Source organism: Cucumis sativus, chromosome 7, assembly GCF_000004075.3.
Source record: "Cucumis sativus cultivar 9930 chromosome 7, Cucumber_9930_V3, whole genome shotgun sequence".
In the NCBI taxonomy this organism is placed as follows: domain Eukaryota; kingdom Viridiplantae; phylum Streptophyta; class Magnoliopsida; order Cucurbitales; family Cucurbitaceae; genus Cucumis; species Cucumis sativus.
The window spans coordinates 6,218,957-6,239,540 of NC_026661.2; the positions used below are offsets into that span (position 1 = coordinate 6,218,957).

Below are 20,584 nucleotides of genomic sequence, written 5' to 3' on the forward strand. Positions count from 1 at the left end.
TGTCAACATCAAATGTTTTCTTCTCATACACAGCATGGTGGAAGGTTGTATATTGTAGTGATGATGGGCCAACAACTGTATGTCGTCGACATATCTTCAAATGAGTTAATTCCATCAGTAGACAAACCCAAACGGATATTTCTCGGTTCTGACCCAAAGGTTGGCCACATATGGTCTATCAACCTCCATGATGGAGTGTCAGCCGGGTGTCTCAAAATACCATCAACTTGTCTATCTACCGCATGCCAACACAAGTTCTTAGCATTTTCAGATCTCTTGAACATTCTTATAAATCTTGGAATCATTGGAAAGTACCACATCTGCTTAGCAACCACACCACTTTTTTCCTTTTTTGAGTTCTTAGCGATCTTCCACCTTGACAAACCACACTTAGGGCACTTGGTCAACTTTTCATATTCTTTTCTGTACAAGCAACAATCATTAGGGCATGCATCAATTTTTTGGTAACTCAGTCCTAGGGCACCAAGTGTTTTCTTCGCTTCGTACAAAGAACATAGAATTTCGTTGTTATCAGGTAATAGATCACTTATTATGGACAACAATTCAGAGAAGCTAGTATTCGTCCAACCATACCTAACCTTTAGGTTATACAATCTCATGAGGGCTGATAACTTTGTGAATTTCTTACATCCTGTGTATAAGGGTTTCTTCGCGTCATCAAACATAGTGTCAAAGGTATTTGATGCATTACAAGATTGTTCTTGAACAGATTGAACCATATTAATTGTATTAAATAAATCGTCGTTTTCATTAGTTTCATCCACTGTATTTTCCATCGTGTTGGTAACGTTATCTGAGTTCAATTCTTCACCATGCCAGAACCATACCTTGTAACTCTTATCAATTCCATTGGCATACAAATGGTATCGAACTGTTGAGACATCCTTAAGTAAACGATTGTCGCAATTCAAACATGGACATCTAATTGAATTAAGACCTTTGGCATGACTCAACCCAAATTTAATGAACCTTTTGACTCCTAAATCATATTCTCTTGACATCCTATTTTGGGTCATCCATGACTTGTCCATTGTGTAGAGGTCTAAGTTGGCCTCGAAATAAACCTGATTACAAAAGAGATTATGGGCAACAACTTTTAAAACTCAAAGTTTTAAAACGGTAGATAATCCTCAAAGTACTTAATAATTTATTTCATACCATTTAGGAATTTTCTAGCTGTATTTGAAACGATTGTGGTAGGAAAAAGCGTCACACATAGACACACAAAAGTATATTTTCCAAAATAGATAATCAACATCAAAATTATATATCCTAAAGAAAATATTGTAACTATATATATGAAGAAAATATCGTAATCAACATCAAACTTAGTCCTAACAGCTGGTTTTCAGCTTAGTCTTAAAAGTATACTAAAAAATACTTGATAACTCCAATGATCCTCTAAATTTCAAAACCAAATACATGAGCGGTATTGTTCAGCTTTTCAATCCACCCATAATTTCTCACATCTATATATTAGAGTTCATCAAATTCTTATCTAAATATGATGCTAATTTTTCTCCTTCTAATTGAAGATCAAACTTTTGAATTTATAACAAAAATGTGCTATATGAAAAGAAATGCCCAAAATCAAATGTTCCTCGTAAACAATCATTGAGAAAGAAACATTATACTTAAGATTGAGAGAAACAAATCCACCTATTAACACTCAAATACCATGAACCATTCTCCTAAGACTTGAGTCAATTCAGACCTCCCCTATTGGATTTTGTCGACTTTGAACGCCATGATGAAACGAACCACTCGAATGCCATGATGAAAACTAATGAAATTTGTTACATTAATTTGAAAGGTTGTCTCATTACCACGTTAGTGATGGAACCATCTTGAAGGAAACTTCTGAACTAGATTCAACAACCCCCAATTAGCATAAAACATTTGTTCTTTCAAGTTTTACACTCAATTGAAGGACAATTTCCTTTACAGACATGATGAATGATGAAGGGAATTAATTGACAATTAATTATAACAACAGTTTGTCTTTAGTTAGTTGATTAGGGTAGGTTTGTATAAGTAGTTTGGTTTACATTGTACAAGTAATTAGACCAATTTTAGATTGTACCACAGTACACTGCCAGAAATTAAAATTGAAGAGAAATTAACACTTAGAAAACAGAAATTGGGCATAACTCAAACTGACTAAATAATATCATGTAGTTGCAAGAACGAATTAAGGTCATATAACAGAAATTCAACGATTAATGACTGAAATTGGGAAAAAATGAAACTCACAAAACAATCTCATAGAGACAAAGAAGAACTTCATAGAGAGAGAGAGAGAGAGATAAGGAAGAGAAGCTTACCGGCGGAGGGGTGACGACCGACGCCCACAATTTGAAGCTTCGGGTTGATTGCAGAGGTTTGGAGAAGACGTGGGTGGTGGCGACGGGTTGGTGGAGGAGGTTTGGACGGACGGGCAGGAGGGGGGTGGTGGTGGCGACGAGACTTAAGATGGCCGGAATGGGGAGAAACGTGAACGGGAGAAATGAGGGAAATTTAGGGCACAATGCGCGCGGATGGGAGGAAGAAATTGGGGAAAAATTTTGGGGAAAATTGTGTTTTTTTTTAAATATAAATATGTAATTTTAATTTTTTAAATATAAAATAATAAATTTTTTAACGGAAACATTCTATGACATTAAATAACTGTCGCGAAAAGTGTTTTCTGAAAAATTCCGTCTTTTCCCACCAAAAATTCGAAATTTTCTATTTTGTGACAGTTTTTTATTTTCCCATTCATTTTTTGAGATATATAACTGTCATAGTAGACAGGTTTTCTTCTAGTGTATATATATAATATACACAACAACTAAATGGAAGATTGAACCTAACCTAACTATTTATGAGTACAAATATACAATATTAAAACTTAGAGTAAAAATGAAAATTAAACTTGTATTCGAGAGAAAGTATCAAAGGAATAAATACTAGAGATTGTATTCACAATATTCATCAATATACAAATTTCAATTCCACAAAATACATTTCTTCGAAATCTCGTGTGAACAGTTACTTCATTAACTTTTTTTTTTTTTTGTTACGTGTAGGGGTGAAGATTTTCTTGTTTTTGTTCTATATTTGTAAATCAACCTAATTTGTATTAATTGCCACCAAATTAATTAAAGTGAAAAATTATTATAATGAAATGATAGAATTGAAAGAAGAGAACATGTGCCAGCAAAAGCATATTAAATAAAAAAAAAAAAAAACACTTTAATTGGTTCTCTTAAAAGGATTAAACATGCATTTTTAAACCTTGAAAAAGAGAGTGGAGAACGAAATCGTGGATTTTCAAGTTTGGGAGAAATTTTAAATGTAGGAATAAAGAAATAAAGAAAATTTGCACAATATTAACTTATATCTACATGTGTATCAATATAATTGGAAGAAATAAATATTCCTTCAACAAACTGAACCTTCTGGAATCAGATGACATGGATGATTTGTAGGCAGCTTATCTTTTGTGATTGGCTTATGTGTACTCTCATCTTCACATTTCTCTCTAACATACCCTCAAACAAGAGGGTATATTTGAAGTAATGGAAGTAATGGAATTCCCATAGTGAAAGCATGTGAACGCCATGCAAAAGAAATTCAATTTGAAACGCAGAGAAAACACCTAAACATGCTTCTATGGAGGAAAATAAGAAAAGAAAACTTACCTTTCTAGAACCTCCCAAAGAGCATCACGAAGTTTTCTTTGTTATCCTCAAGATAAAAAAACAACAACAGAGAGTTTGTGCAACTTCTGTGTTTTTGTTTTGTTTAAAGGGAAAAACATTTGCAGAGAGATTTTTTCTTCTTTTAAGCAGTAGATCGTAAAAAATCTCATACAAAAAAGATTGCATCATCTCTTCTATATCTTAATCAAAATATATGAAGAGATAAAGGGGGAGTTATTATAACTTCCTCTCTCCCATTACGTAGAATAACTCCTAAATTAATATTAATATAAATATAATATAAATTCAAATTATATTATATCTTATATAATATTAATTTTATATTATATTATATTATATATAATCAATTATTTAAATCTTCTCGTATGATCTATAGTTCCAATATGAATTGAATCCATATTAATTTTTAATCTATAGTTTATTTATGAATCTTATTCATATTATTATTATTTGAATCGTATTCAAATATTAACTTCTCTCATCAAAACTTTATATTACAATTTATCAAATACATTATATTAATTGTATCATATACAATTATTCCCTTTAATCAATTTGAACTATTCAAATTAAACCAAACTAAATTTGATTTTCATTTATCTTTATTGAGCTAACAAGGGGATCTTATGGAAATACATATTAAAGCTCTAATGATGTGAAATTAATTAATTAAACTCTTTAATTAAATTAATCATTATTCATTAACTATCAATCATTCCACTAAAGACAAATAGTTTCACTCTTCTTATTGTAGATATATTTTTGTGTCCATTAGATATAACCAATCAACAGTGCAATGACCCTTCACAAATTGCTCATAAGTACCGCTAGGCCAAAAATTACCGTTTTGCTCCTGTAGTTACATCTAACTCCTTAAGTACCACAAATCCCTCTAATGAACAATAGTTATAGTCCCTCTATAACTAAACTCCTATCGAGCCAAGAGAGGGTGTTGCGCCACATTGTTCAAGTTCTGGAATCAACCCTTAAGAGAGCAATTTCTCTACTTACTCTATCTATAGAGAATGAGTGAATTCCTTCTTGTGTAGTTCCGTTTCCAGCTCCCTAATCAAACAAATTCCCAATATGGTAGGTCTATTGAGTCGTTGATATAGGTCACTCTCACCCATGCAAATCAAAGGACTACCTTCATAGGCAGAAGTTCACAACTCACTCAAGATTCAGGTCAAGTCACCTATGGTCATCATGGTGAAATGTAGTCTCAACTAGTAACGGTGTTAATAAGAGAGACTATTTATTTCTTGGTTCGATCTTATACAAACTCTTTGTATAGAATACCCCTGCTCTAATGTCTCGAACATGAATGATTAGGATCAAATCATTTGTTGCACTTTAGAATAATTGTAACAACTACAAAGTAGACCATATTCGTAGCGTCACCAGGATAAGATATCCAACCTTATCCATCTACTACAGACCATTTAGGTTATCATTTAAACATGATCCACTTGTATGTCTCTACACACATGTTTAGGTTACATAAGATAACCTTGGATGTTAGTTTATTGGTTTTGTGGGTTAATGCAATTAAATGTCAAATAAAATAACACACTTTATTTTATTAGATAAATAAAATGTTTGTATAATATACGCAATTACAAACTACAAGACCACAAGATTTAGGGCATCAATCCCAACAATATCAATTGTCCCGAATTTGGTGCATAAGCATTGGAAATGAGAGTGGGTGAGGGATTTTGTTAAGCAATTAGCTAGCTGATCTGATGATGGAATATAGTGAACTTCAAGAACACCACGAAGAACTTGGTTTCTAACAAAGTGAACATCGATCTCGATATATTTGGTTCTAGCATGAAAGACAGAATTCGCTGCAAGAGCTCCAACACTTAAATTGTCACACCACAAAATCGATTTGACAGAATTTGGGACTTAGAGTTCACAAAGTAGTTGTTTCAGCCAGATTATTTCAGAGGCAGCATGAGTAAGAGCTTTATATTCAGATTCAGTACTTGATCGTGCTACAGTAGTTTGTTTCTTCGAGGACCACGAAACAGGATTATTTCCTACAAACACACAGTAGGCAACTACAAATTTTCTATCATCAATATTCGAAGAATAGTCTGCATCTGAATAAGCATTGATCGACAGATCAATAGATGGCTTAAATAAGAGACCACAGTGTTTAATTCCACTAATGTACCGGAGAATTATTCTGACAGCTTGCCAATGAAGGTCAGTTGGTTTTTGTAAAAATTGATTGGGATGATTAACAATATATGAAATGTCTGGTCTTGTATTGGTAAGATATTGCAGCGCACCAATGGTGCTACGAAATATAAATGGGTCCACTAAGGGCGTGCCTTCGCCAAGAGACAGATGCTTGCCAAGCACACTAGGAGACGGTGCTAGTTTCAAATTAGTGAGTTGAAGTTTGTAAAGTAAGCCGTCAACATACTTGGCTTGGTTGATGATAAATCTAGAGTCAAGATAATGAACTTGAATGCCAAGAAAGTATTGCAATTGGCCTAAACTTTTTAAGGCAAATTTTTTATCCAGAGACTTCATCAAAGTATCAATAATTGCAGGGTTATTCCCAGTGATGATAACATCATCAACATAAACCAAAAATAAAATGATAGGTTCGGTATTACGAAAGATAAACAAAGAGGAGTCACACCTTGAATTCACAAAACCCAAGTGTAGTAGCTCAGTTGAGAGGGTTGTGTTCCACACGCGAGGTGCTTGTTTAAGCCCACAGATAGCTTTATTAAGCTTGCACACATAATCTGGAAAAGAGGGATGAACATACCTAGTGGGTTGAGACATATATACATCTTCAAATAATTTGCAATTGAGAAAAGTGTTGTTAAAATTTAGATGCCTTAATTGCCAGCCCTTTGAATCAACCAAGCTAAGAACCACGAACAGAGGAAGCTTTAATTACCTAACTAAAAGTCTAAAAAAAGTCAATCCCGGGATTATGATGAAAACCTTTTTCTACCAAGTGAGCCTTGTGTCTCTGAACAGACCCATCGGTATTGCGTTTAATTCGAAACACCCATTTGTTTCCAACCACATGCATGCTTGGAGAAGGAGGAACAAGATCCCATGTTTTATTTTTTAGTAAGGTTGAGTATAATTCATCCATGACCCTTTTTCAAGATGGCGTTTCAATGGAGTCTTTCGCCCTCAAGGGTTCAGTAAGAGCCCAGTTTATAAAGGAGGAGGATGTGAGAGCTTTCAGTTTAAAAATACCAACTTTTTCACGAGTCGTCATAGGATGGGTGGATTGTGTTGGAATAAATGGTTATGATTCTTCATGAATGGATGTATCATGAGTGGATGCATCATTTCATGAAAAGTTGGAATAAATGGTTATGTTTCTTCATGAATGGATGCATCATTTCATGAAAAGTGTCATTAACTAAAGGACATGACTTTTTGAATGGCCACAAAAAGTCTATAAATAAGTCATTTTGGTTGAGAGAAAAGGATATAGAAAAAATCATTTGTCTTCAATAAACAAATTTCTCTTCATATCCACAATCTTGACGTTCGGTAGATTCACAGGGTTTCGTTCGTATATCTTCTATACGGGGTGCTACACTTAGAAGAAAGTTGATATGTTCTATACTGGGAAGCAATTACTCTAAATTTTCAAGCATTAGGGTGAGTAAATTTGTCTTAAGGAGACAACGTGAATTCATTGAGCTTAGATCTATATTTGTGTATGATTTTTCTGTTCACCATGATAATAATATACCTAGCAATTGATAATCTGTATAACAGATAGAAGATTTGGTATGTTGGACAGAGGTGGGTGAGTCGGAGAAGATAAGATGCTGAAAACAAAATTTTGGGAATCATTTTGCGAGAGAGAGGGAGAGGATGGAGAGACAGATGAGGAAGAAATATCAATATTTGGAGATAAGGGTAGAGATGGAGTTGACAATAAGGGGTTGGGCGGATGAGGAATAAATTGGGTTTGGAAAAGGATTGGGCTCATGGAATGGGCTTTGGATAGGTGAGTGGATTGAAGAAGGCAAGTTATTAAGGTTTGAGAAGGTGGCAGAATTTTGGACGGTAAGTATGGGGTTGTTAGGTGATGAAATAGGGCTAAGGATTTGTGGGCCAAAATTGGATCTAATGGAAGAGGATGAGTTCGTGAATGTGGTAATGGGCCAAGGTGGCAGAATGTTTGGACGAGAATGGAGGCTTTGAAAAGCAGTGAACTGAGAAAAAATTTGTTTAGTGGAAAATTCTCCCAAAATTGGAATGGATAACCATTTCAGCAATAATAATGAAAGATATAGCAAAATTTTAAAAAAATTACACATATACCAAAACTATTACGGATAGACTTGTATCGCTGATACACTTCGTATGGTCTATCAGTGATAGACCAATATTTGCAACATGGTCTATCGTTAATAGACTTATATCATTGATATAATTTGACAAATTTTGCTATATTTGTAAATTTTTTAAAATATTACTATATACTTAATTATTTTGAATCTAATTACTAAATTTGCAACTACTCCAAAATTCTTAATCGTTAAACGAAACATGACAGCGATATAATAATGTTTCCTGATTGGGTATGACACTTGAAGCATTTGTGAACTGGGCTTGGGCCTAAATAAATACACTTTTCTGAGTGAAAGTGAAATTTGTTCTGTTGGTACAATCTTAAGCAAGGGAAATACGCACAACCAAATACTTTTAGATTTAAAAATTTTGGTTTATGGGAAAATAGCACTTCAGTGGGGGACTTAGCTTTAAAACCTATGTAGGTAATCCATTAATCAATGATTTTGCTGTTATAAAAGCATCCCACCAAAAATTAAGAGGCAATGTAGCTTGAGCCAATAGAGAGAGACTTGTTTCTGTAACGTGTCGATGTTTCCTTTCAGCTTGACCATTTTGGGCAGATGTATAGGGACGAGAGAGTCTAGAGACAATTCCCATTTTATTGCACATGTGATGAATTTGAATGAATTCGCCACCATTATCAAATTGAAAGGCTTTGATTGTTTTAGTGAACTGTGTTTTCACATAGGTAATAAAATGTTTGAATGCTTCAAGGGCTACACTTTTATGTTTGAGTGGATAAATCCAAGTATACTTGCTAAAGTCATCAACAAAAAGAATGTAATATCGATAGTCATCGGTTGATGTAAAGGGAGCCGGTCCCCATAAGTCAGAGTGAATGAGATCAAAAGATTGAGCTGGTTTACTTCGAGAAATATTGAAGGGAAGATTGTGTGTTTTACCCAATTGGCATGACTCACAAAACATAAAATCTCCATTGCCATTAATAGGCAAATTACAAACCTTAGCTATATAATTCAAAACTTGCATTGTGGAATGACCCAAACGCCTATACCAAACAGTTTTAGATGCACCATCATTAGCCTTTTTAGATAAAACAAATGTCGATGCATTCTTATTTATGTGCTTAAACTGTAGTTTCCTGTAGCCACTTTTCTCCAAAACATCATCAGCTATCACAGCTACGCTCTCGAGGTGATAGAGCCCATCTCTAAGAAGTCCTCTCATTAAAGTTCGACATGCATCCTTGGCCTTAACAAAAAATGATCACCATGAAATTTAAGATAAACGTTATTATCTTGGGCAAGTTTAGAAACACTAATCAGATTCTTTGTGATATCAGGCACACACAACACATTTTCTAATTTTATGTTGCTTTTCCCATCAGATAAATTTGAATTCCCAATGCAAGAAATTTGTAACTTACTACCATTTCCAACAATAACATGCTCAATACCTGAGTATTCAGAAGGGTTTGACAAGTTTGAGTAGTCCACTGTCACATGGTTTGTTGCCCCACTATCAATATACCAGTAATCAATAACCGTCTCTGGTGTTGCAAAGGGATTAGTATTATAAGTGGTGACAAAGGGAGTGGGATTCTGATTTGAGTTACATGGAGTGGGAGTGTTAATATTCTACCCTCTGTTCAGATTGAAATTTCCAGAAAATTCCTTACTAAACCAGTTGTTACATACCAGTGCAGAGTGCCCATATTTGCCACATACTTGGCACGTTGGTTTGTTTCTTCTTCCTCGGCCAGGACCACGACTACCACTATTATGGAAGTTGTTACCTCCACGCTGACTATTTCCATTTGATTGATTACTATTGTGTGGATATGAGTTTCCAGGTTGTCGAGCATCATTATTGGCATGATTTTTTTGTGAGTTCTGATGCTCAAGGCGTTTTTCAAATATTAGTAATTCCGACTGCATATCCAGCCAAGAGATGTTGGATTTTCCTTGAATAACAACAGTTAAGGGGTTGTAAACTTCATCTAACCTCAATAAGACCTGTGAAATTAAGGAACGAAGAGGAACAAGACTCCCATACGTAATCTTCCATCTTAGAATTACCTTTTCAAGTAGTTTGAAATGTGTGCCTAAGAAAATCTTCCTCTACCCTTGATTGTATTCCAAATAAACCTTGGGAAGGCTTCCCATACGTCCTTTGCTGTATTAAACCCCATCAGTTGAGAGTGCCACTTCCGGTGTCATTGAGTTGTACATCCAACCCAAAAAAGTAAATCAGAAGTAATCCATTGACCAAATTTTGGATTAACCGTTTTTAGATGTAGTGGAACTTGAGGATGCTCCACCAGTGGCTTCAGTAGTGCCATCGATTCCAGATTGTGATTCACCGGATGAATTTGTGATGAATTTTGGAGGACAAGGATTTTCTCCTGTCAAATGACCTTCGAGTTTGTAACTCTTCAGAATGGGAAGGGCTAGAGTTTGGCACAACAAATAATTTCCAGGATCAAGTTTTACATAGGGTAGTTGATTTAGTAATTGGTTTAAAGGAGGATTACTGAAGTTAGTGGTTGAAGATCTGACGAGGGAGACAGCGTTGGCCATTTCAAAGCTCTGATACGAAGAACGAAATTGTGGGTTTTCAAGTTTGGGAGAAATTTTCTCTATTTCATTCAATAACGGTACTCTCATCTTGGCATTTCTCCCTAACAAGTGGATGAAGAACTTGGTTTTGAAGTTTAAATTGCAGCTAAATCTTTCACCAATTCTAATCACAAACACTTGATGGATTAGTACTATCCAAAAGCCTTTCCTGCTATTTTCTTCGGGCCTTAGAGTGGGATGGTGTAATCCCTTGATCGATGAACTTTGGGAGGAAGTTGAGAGAGAACATTGTTTTATGTTGTCATTTAATTTTTTCCAAAGAAAACTTTTTATCTGTTTTCATCTCAGGTTTTATAAGGAAATACCATGCAATTGCATGCAAGTACTTGTTCAAGAGAGATTGAATCTCCATGAAATTAAGTGGGATTTACTGTTTGATCGTGGAAATTACAACAAACCTATATAAAACCATACTCATACAACTATAGATTGGGTAAATGCACTAATTAATATAGTCCATCCTCAAAACTTCATTTCTCATGGTTAAATATGATTAAACAAAATTTTGCAAATTCTCAATTTTGACCTTTTCTTTTTTTAATTTAAAACAAAATTAATTCAAATAATTATGTTTGATTTTCATACATAGAACAAAACACTCAATTATTTACGACTCGTGTAACAAAATTAAAAACCTTACTAAGTTCGCCATTTTTTTTAAATATTACAAATTTGCCTTTTCTTTCCATTTCCACATTCTTGTCTTTTTTTTTTCTTTTTTATGTAATTTTTCTTTTATATTTCTCTAAATTTACGATCTTTGTTTTCAATCAATTATATATTTTGTATTTTTTTTTCAGAATGTTATTTGGTTCAAGATAGTGTACCGATTTTGAAAAAAAATTATTAGGATATAGCTAAATCCAAATCTAAATCTAAACGATTATGTAGTCAAATCTAAATAAAAAAAATCTGGAAAAAAATCGTTTAATCATTTAGATTTGACTATTAAATTTGAGTAGTTAAATCTAAATGATTGTTTAGCAAATGTTGTAGTCAAATCTAAACGATCTTGTACTAAATATATTACACGCGTGAATGACCAATTAATTGCGTGTTGACTGAGGTATTTTTGGTATTTTTTATTTTGGGTATGTCCGCTTCAAAATTGTTCTATAAATATTTTGCAATTTGTTATATTTTATAAAAAAACACCAATAATTAATTTAAGTTTAAAATAAATAATTAAAAATTTTAATTAATTGATTTTAATATTCAATACACTAATCTCCATGAATTGGAATGATTGATTTTAAATCTCTCTTCAAGATTCTTCTATATTTAATTAAATATTTTTTATTCTCTGTCGGTTTAATTCTCTATGAAACATTAGATTAAATATATCATATATATTCAATACTTTTTTGTCCTAAACCAAATTTGAACAATTCAAATTGATTGATCGTAACGTTCTAAAGTTCAGTTCGCTATGAGTTAGCAGGAGATTTAATGGTCTAACTGATCATTAATTCCAACGATTCAAGATTATTCTTTCACGTAGTTAACCAATATTTATTAACTATCGAGACACTCCACCTAATCCTATAGTTGCACGCTTCTTACTATAGATATATTTCTATCCGCTCGATATAACCATCATCAGTAAGTCAGCCCTTCATAGGTTATTCATAAGCTGGGTCAAATACCTATTTTATCCCTATAATTACATCTTGTTCTTTAAGTCTCAACTCATCTTATATTTATGGTCAAACCACTAAACTGAATCTCTCTACAGCCTATAAGTGGGTGGGACCTATTGTTCAAAACCTAGAGCCCTTCCACCCATGCAAATCAAATAATAATTCTGAATAAACAAGAGTTCATAGTTAGCTTCAGATTAAGGTCAAGACTTACCTAGGTCATGGTAATGAAATAGTAGTCTTAAATAGTAAACGACGTTAAAATTTAAGAGTGACAAATTTCTTGGTCTAGTTTTATACAAACTCTTAGCATAAGGATGCCTCTATTCACATGTCTCCACATGAACAATTTGGGATCACATCATTTGTAACACTTTACAAGATAATTATTGCAACAACTATAAAACGGGCCACATCCAATAATATCCCCAGAATAAGGTACTTGTTACTAGATTTATAAGTTCAATTACTCATATTTTTATAATAGCTATGTAAACTTCAATTACTCATATTTTTATGGGTTTTTTCATATCTCATTTTCAAATTTGAACTTTGTTGAATTGATAAGTTTACTTGTTGTCCTATAATGTAACACCCCGAAGTCTAAGATAATTAATTTTAATCGGATTGCTCTATTTTTAGGACTTCTAAATTTTGTTGGGTGTTACTTTATTGCTTTTGGCTTAGAAAAGAAATCTATTTAATGGGAAGGAAAAGAAGTGAAAGTAGAAAAGTTAATAATATAATAATAATAATATATTATTATTATTATTATTATTATTAATATTTATAAAAAAAAGAGGAAGAAAATGAAATTTTAATTTCTTTTCTTCTTCCTCCCGCGCGCGCAACCCCCCCTCCTTTTCATTTTTTTTTTCTTTTCGTTTTCTCCTTCATCTTGCCCGAGCCGCCGACCACCCCTCTCCCTCTCTTCTTCCCCGTTCACTCTAGCAGCCGCTGACCGTCCGCAGACGTTCCGCCAAAGCCGTCGCCGTGATTCTGTTCCTCCGCCAAGGCCGTCGCCGCAATTCTGGTCCCCGCAAACTGCCGTCTCCCCGTTGAAGCCGAACCCGACCGAACACCTAAACTCCATCTGCAAGGCTGCCGACTGTTCATACCGTCCGATCTCTTCTCCTCGTTCCGTACCGCCGCGAGTCATCCCAAACTTCTATGACCCTCTGTCTCCGTTCGTCCCAGTTTGTGAAGTCGCCGGATCGGTTCTACACATTGTGTGATTTTTTTGTTCGTACGCCGCTGCAACTTTTACCTTGTCGTGAGTTGCCATAATTGTTGTTGGTAAGGATGAATTTGGGGATTTAATTGTTTTTTCATGACTATTGATAAATTATATTGTTGGATCTAATTGCTTGGAGAAACACTTCATCCTTGAAGGTACTAATTGAGGTTAGTGAGCGGATCCTTGGTTTGTAATAGGTTGAGTTGGATTCGTCTCCCCATTTGAGGTAATAAGTGACAACTCACTTTTGGTTGAGTTGGATAGATTATTTGAAGATGCTAACCTTCTATTTATTTATGTTTAGGATTTGATTGTTGGAATTAGTTCGATCAAGGATCTTGCATAAAATCAAGGTAAGGGTTCCTACTATTGGACTCAACTATGAAATTGAGAGGTATTGTCTACATGGACCCCGCTAAACTGGGATGGACTATCTGATATGCAAATGCAAATCTTATATTTAATTGACTGTATTTTCTTGAACAGAGATGAAAACTAACTGATACGTATACTTACTTGGTTGGTTATGATGATTGGACTGATTGAGTTATGGTTTATGGTTGTTATGTTAGGGCATAGGTAGTGTTATGTGGTTGATGAACTAAATTGAATTGATTGAATGGAGAAGAGCGATGCTATGTGCAAATTTATTCGTTGAGGAACCTTTATAATAATGTTGACTAGGTGTTGGATTGCATAAATTGACTGTAAATGTGTTGAACTCAGAGAATGAAATAGTGGTAGCTTGATCTGCAAATTTGGTTGATTGATTAAAAATGTTAGATTGTGACTGAGGGAAAAATTTTAACTTTATCTATAGGGTAGTACCTTGCAGGTGTCCTATGGGATCACCACCTGTTGTGCATTCTTCGGAAGCACTAGACCGATTTATGTTTTCTGCAGAACACTAGAATGATATGTACGTCCCTCGGGGCGTTAGACCGATTATGTGTATTCTACGGGATTACAAAACTGTGACTGTGCAGGGTGCCCCAATAGGAAGTTAACAGTTTATTTTTCCCCTAACAGGACCAATAGTGGGTCTCTTACTGAGTATGTTTTTAAATTTTTCAGGCAAAGGAAACAAGGGTGGCAGATCGACGAGGGGCAAGAAGGAAACGTGATCGCCATAGGGGACATTTTAAATTCGCTTCCGCTTGATGATTTATCTTTTTGTTTTGTTTCGTACTTGAGACTGTTTAGAAAATTTGAGATTTAACTGTATTCAAAAACTGAAAATTTATAAGTTTTTCTTGAAAGTTTGGTTATTTTAAATCGGGCCCAAACATAAATTTTGTTTTGTTGAGACTTTAAATTTAATTGAATTTCGTATTTTGTGTAAACTCAAGTATTTGTGTTAAACTAACGACTTCGATTTAGTTAGAAAAGTTGGGTTGTTACATATAATCTTGTTGTTAAGATCTTTATAGATTCGATTGAGTTATATGTATTTATAAATTTTTTTGTGTGTTTATTATGTTGATCGTGTGTGCTTGTTAATTTGGATAATGTTACAACATTTTGTATTGGTAAAAAATTACATTGCAAGAAATCTTCAATATTGACATGTACTCAGCGTTCATTTCCAACACTTTTGTAGGTTTTGAAAGAGTTCGTGGAGCATAGAAACATGTTAAAATGGATATATTAGCTTTCACATTTTTTTGTTAAATACATGTGTCATGTATTTTATTGTAATTTGTGATGTAATGGATTCTTGTAAAACATTTACTTGCTTTGACAATGCAATTTAACTATCATTATCAATATATAGATCAATTTACAAATGTATGCCTACTTTGTTCTTCAAATTGTATGAGAAATTACAGGGTAAACGCGTCTTATGACAATTCAAAGTTGGATTTTTTTGTTGCATTTTTGGCCCTTTAACTCAAATTAATTAATTTTAAAATATTTAATTAATTGATGTTTTGATGATAACAAATCTGATTTTTTATTGACAATTTTATTATTTTGAATAGTCCATAACATAGAGTTTGGAACAATGATTCTGACGCCTCTTGAATCACCCAAATCAAAGTTCAAACGAAAAAAAATATTGTTAATAGAAGATTAACATAAAATTACCCGAGATGGTGACGTGGTAGCCAAGTATTCAATTTGAACCTAGTAGTGAAAGCCACTTGCAGAAAAAAATGTGACTTTTGGTTTTATTTTATTGACTTTTATAGAAAAAACGAATTTAAAAAGAAAATGACTTTAATATTACTATTTATCTTTGTGTCTAATGACTAGTTTTGTTTTTAAAAAAATGGTGAAATTGTTTTATTGAGTTTTAAACAAAGTATTTTGAAATATATTATTATTCGTATTGTGTCTAACGACTAATTGAATTTAAATTTCAACAATTCATTTTTCTTTTACTTGCATCCAATGACTCAAAATGATTTTGAATTTATCTTTTTCCTCTTTTTAAATACTTCATTTTCTCCAAATTTTAAACAACATTATTAAACTTTACAATCCTCAAAATGTGCAAAAGCCAACATTGTTATTCTCTCTAAAACTTCCAATTTTTATTCTTTTCATCTTGTCTTTGAGAGAATTCTTATTGTATTGTGAGGATATGATTGGGAGCTTCAAATTGTATACTCACTCTTTTAGAGAGTTTTCTTTTGTGTGTGATTTAAAACTTCAACATAATGTAACGGTTGGATCCAAACCTGTGGAAAGGATCAAGCTTGCTTTTGAACCAGAAAAAAGAGCAAGTAGCGGTTCAACTCTAATCCATGGAAAGAGTCAAAAGAAGAGTTTCAATCAAAATCCCAAGAGGTGCTTGGAAAAGTGGATGTAGGTTGAGTTTAACCGAACCACTATAAAATTACGATGTCTTCTTCTCTAACTCTTTTCTAATTATTTTTGCATTTAATTTTAATTATATATTCTTGTTGGTTGAGTTTGATTGCATGCTCCCATTCTTATCTTTTTACCAATCTTGTTATTTAACATATTTTAGAAAGATTCTTTTTTTTTTTAATTTTAAAAATTATCTAATTAATTTAATTTAGGTTTATTTGTTAAAAAAGTTTAATTAAACCCTATTCATTCTCTCTAGGGCTGTCGAAGTTGCTCATCTTGAAATTTTAATTTCTTGATAAACTTTATTGTTAGAGCATTATGGCAAACCTATCGGAAAATGAGATTGTTGAAGGTTAATCTACTTCTGGACCTTCTTATTTTGATGCTTCAAATATGCATATTGAAAAGTTAGAATGAAAATTTATTTGCAATTTATTGACTATAATTTGTGGTTAATTGTTGCTAAAGGTCCTTACGTACCCATGAAGAAAGTTGATAATGTTGATAAGCCTAAATTAGAAGAAGAGTATGATAAAAATGAAATGAAAAAGTGTTCTTTTATTGCTAAGACTATTAATTGTTTGTATTGTGCCTTGAGTAAAGATGAATTTAATAGAATATCCATGTGTTCTTCCACTCAAGAAATTTGGAATACTCTTGAAATTACTCGTGAAGGAACAAATCAAGTTAAAGAGTCTAATATTAGCATGCTTGTTCATAATTATGAATTATTTAAGATGGATGCTAATGAGACTATCACCGATATGTTTACTAGATTTACTAACATTATAAATGCTTTGAAGGGTCTTGGTAAAGTTTATACAACTTAAAAAAATGTTAGAAAAATTCTAAGGTCTCTACCTAAGACTTGGGAAGCTAAGGTAACGACAATCTAAAAAGTAAAGAATCTCACCAAACTTCCACTAGAGGAACTTATTGGCTCACTCATGACTCATGAGATCATTATGAAGGAGCAATTGAAGGATGAGTCCAAAATGAAGAAGAGCATTGCACTAAAGACCATCTCCTTGGAAGTTGATCCCGAAGATGAGGATGACCTTGATGTCTATGACATTGCTTATTTCTCACATAAGTACAAAAATTTCATAAAAAAGAAGAAATATTTCAAGAAACACCTATCAACCCAAAAAGAGTCAAAAAGTGAGAAAAGCAAAAAGAATGAACCTTGGTCTCCTCAAATCATCTAAGAAATCCTCTCCTCAAATCATCTAAGAAATCCAAGAAGAAGGCAATGAAGGCTACTTGGGATGATAGTAGCGAAAGTGAAAGTGAAGTTGAAGAAATGACAAACCTTGGTCTCATGGCTCATAGTGACAAAGAAGATGAACATGATGATAAGGTAATTCTAGAACCTCCTTCTATTGATGAATTATTTGAAAATTTTGAAAGCATGCAAAATGATCTAAAAAAACTTAGTTCTAAGTATGTTGTGTTTAAGAAGAAATACAATGTTTTAATTAGTGAAAATAAGTTTTTACTTGATACAATTGCTTGCTTTAAAGAGAATGAAAATGTTGAGCAAATTGAAGAATTGAATGTCTCTAGTGATAAGCATGTTTGAGATAAGAAAGATGCTATGCTTGATAAAGTTAGATTTCTTGAGCACAATAGTTGTGAAAAAGATAACTTGATTAAAGTGCTTAAAGAAAATGAACTAAATGTTTTAAAAGATCTTGATAAAGCCAAAGAAACTATTAAAAAGTTGACAATAGGTGCTCAAAGATTGGACAAAATTATAAAAGTAGGAAAATCTTATTGTGATAAGAGAGTTTTAGGCTATATTGATGAACCATCTACTCCTTCAAGTTCTAAAACTACATTCGTTAAAGCATCACCTATTGTGCCTAAGTTTAACATGTCTAATCATGTGTCTAATCATGTTAAATCTAGTTTTGTACCCATATGTCATAATTGTGGTGTTGAAGGTCACATTAGACCTAAATGCTTTAAATTGAAGTATGCTCAAAATACTTATTCAAGAAGAAATTTTTCGCAAAGAGCAAAGTTTTACATTGCTCCAAGGAAGAATTTCTCCAATAAAAGTAGAGTACATAAATTTGTTATGAAAAATAAATCTTTGCATAATGTTGTTTGTTTTTCTTGTGGCAAGTATGGACATAAAGCTTATTCTTGTTACCTATCTAGATCCAATGCTTGTAATGTCTATGGAATAATCAAATGGATCCCTAAATATGTAAATGCTAACATTCTAGGACCCAAACAAGTATGGGTACCAAAGGATCAAACTTGAACTTAGTTGTTTTTAGGTTTGTTTGAAAGCCTCCAAGAAAAAAAATGGTACTTGGATAGTGGTTGCTCAAGACACATGACGGGAGACCGATCCAAGCTTATCTCTTTCTCCAAAAAGAATGGAGGCATGGTAACCTTTGGTGACAACAAGAAAGGTAAAATAATTGGTAAGGGTAATATAGGAAATGATTCATCTACTTTGATTGAAAATGTTCATTTGGTTGATGGTTTAAAGCATGATTTGCTTAGTATTAGTCAATTGTGTGATAAAGGATTTAGAGTAATATTTGATAAAAGAAATTGCATAATTGAAAATGTTAGTGATAGAAAAGTTTTGTTTGTTGGAAATAGGGATGAAAATGTGTACACTCTTGATTTGAATGATTATCCTATTATTGATAAATGTCTTTCGGTTTTGCATAATGATTCTTGGTTATGGCATAGAAGACTAGGACATGCTAGCATGCACTTAATTTCAAATATTTCTAAAAATTGTTTGGTTAGAGGTCTTCCTAGTTTTAAATTTGAAAAAGACAAAGTTTGTGATGCTTGTCAAATGGGTAAGCAAACTAAGTCCTCTTTCAAATCTAAAAATGTGATCTCTACTACTAGACCCTTACAACTATTACACATGGACTTATTTGGCCCTTCTAGAATTGCTAGCTATGGAGGAAATTATTATGCTTTTGTGATAGTTGATGATTTTTCTAGATTTACTTGGGTTTTGATGATAAAACATAAGGATGATGCTTTGAAAAGTTTTATTAGTTTTGCAAAAAGAGTACAAAATGAAAAAGGATTTTTTATTTCCAAAATTAGGAGTGATCACGGAGGAGAATTTGATAATGATGCTTTTAAAGCTTTTTGTGAAGAAAATGGTTTTTCCCATAATTTTTCCTCTCCAAGAACTCCTCAACAAAATGGTGTAGTTGAAAGGAAAAATCGTACTTTGCAAGAATTTGCTAGATCAATGTTGAATGAGTATGGTTTACCTAAATATTTTTTGGGCGGAAGCCGTTAACACGCTTGCTATGTTTCAAATAGAGTTTTAGTTAGACTCTCTTTAGATAAAACTCCTTATGAACTTTGGCATGACAAAATTCCAAATATTGAGTATTTCAAAATTGTTGGTTATAAATGTTTTATTTTGAATAACACAGAAAAAACTTTGAAAATTTGATTCTAAGAATGATGCTGGTATTTTTCTAGGAGATTCCTCTACTAGTAAAACCTATAGAGTTTTCAATAAGAAAACTTTAGTTATTGAGAAATCTATACATGTTGTATTTGATGAATCTTGGAATAATGTTTCCAATGAGTCTATTTGTAGTGATGATTTAGAAAAAGATTTTGGAGATTTACTTATTAATTAATGACAAAGACAAAAAAATAGTTCCAAGTATGCAAGATGTGAAGATTATAGAAAAGAAAGAAGATGGTTCTTCATCCTTACCTAAAGAGTGGAGATATGTTTCATCCCATCCCAAAGATTTAATTCTTGACAATCCCGAACAAAATCTCAAAACTCGTTCTTCTCTTAATTTATTTAGTAATCTTGTTTTTGTGTCTCAACTTGAACATAAAAGTTTTAAAGATACCAAAAGTGATGAGTTTTGGATTTTAACTATGCAATAAATTTATTAAATTTAAGAAACATAATTTTCCTAAGTGTTAAATGTGATGAAACAATATCTGTGTTGGATGATTTTAATCCAATTTGAAGTTTCTAATAAATGAATTTAATTTATACAATTAAATTTAATTTTTTATATTCCAAAATTTAACAAAGTTTCTCTCTTTTTTTCACTATAAATATGCAACTGACATGATTATTTGAAAAAGATTGTAGAGAGAAAAGAAAAACGTTTGGGGTATGAAGAAAACTTTAGTGATTTCTAGTGTTTTACAAAGAAATGACTCCTAAAACAGAAAAAT

General features: G+C 32.8%; 1 long non-coding RNA gene across 1 annotated transcript; it reads left to right on the forward strand.

Moving 5' to 3' along the window:
• Positions 1 to 13,167: 13,167 nt before the first annotated feature.
• LOC116405039 lies at positions 13,168 to 14,989 on the forward strand. The gene is made up of 4 exons (XR_004218100.1): positions 13,168 to 13,617; positions 13,714 to 13,784; positions 13,863 to 13,911; positions 14,633 to 14,989. It is a non-coding gene; the product is annotated as an uncharacterized LOC116405039 (long non-coding RNA).
• The last annotated feature ends 5,595 nt before the right edge of the window (positions 14,990 to 20,584 follow it).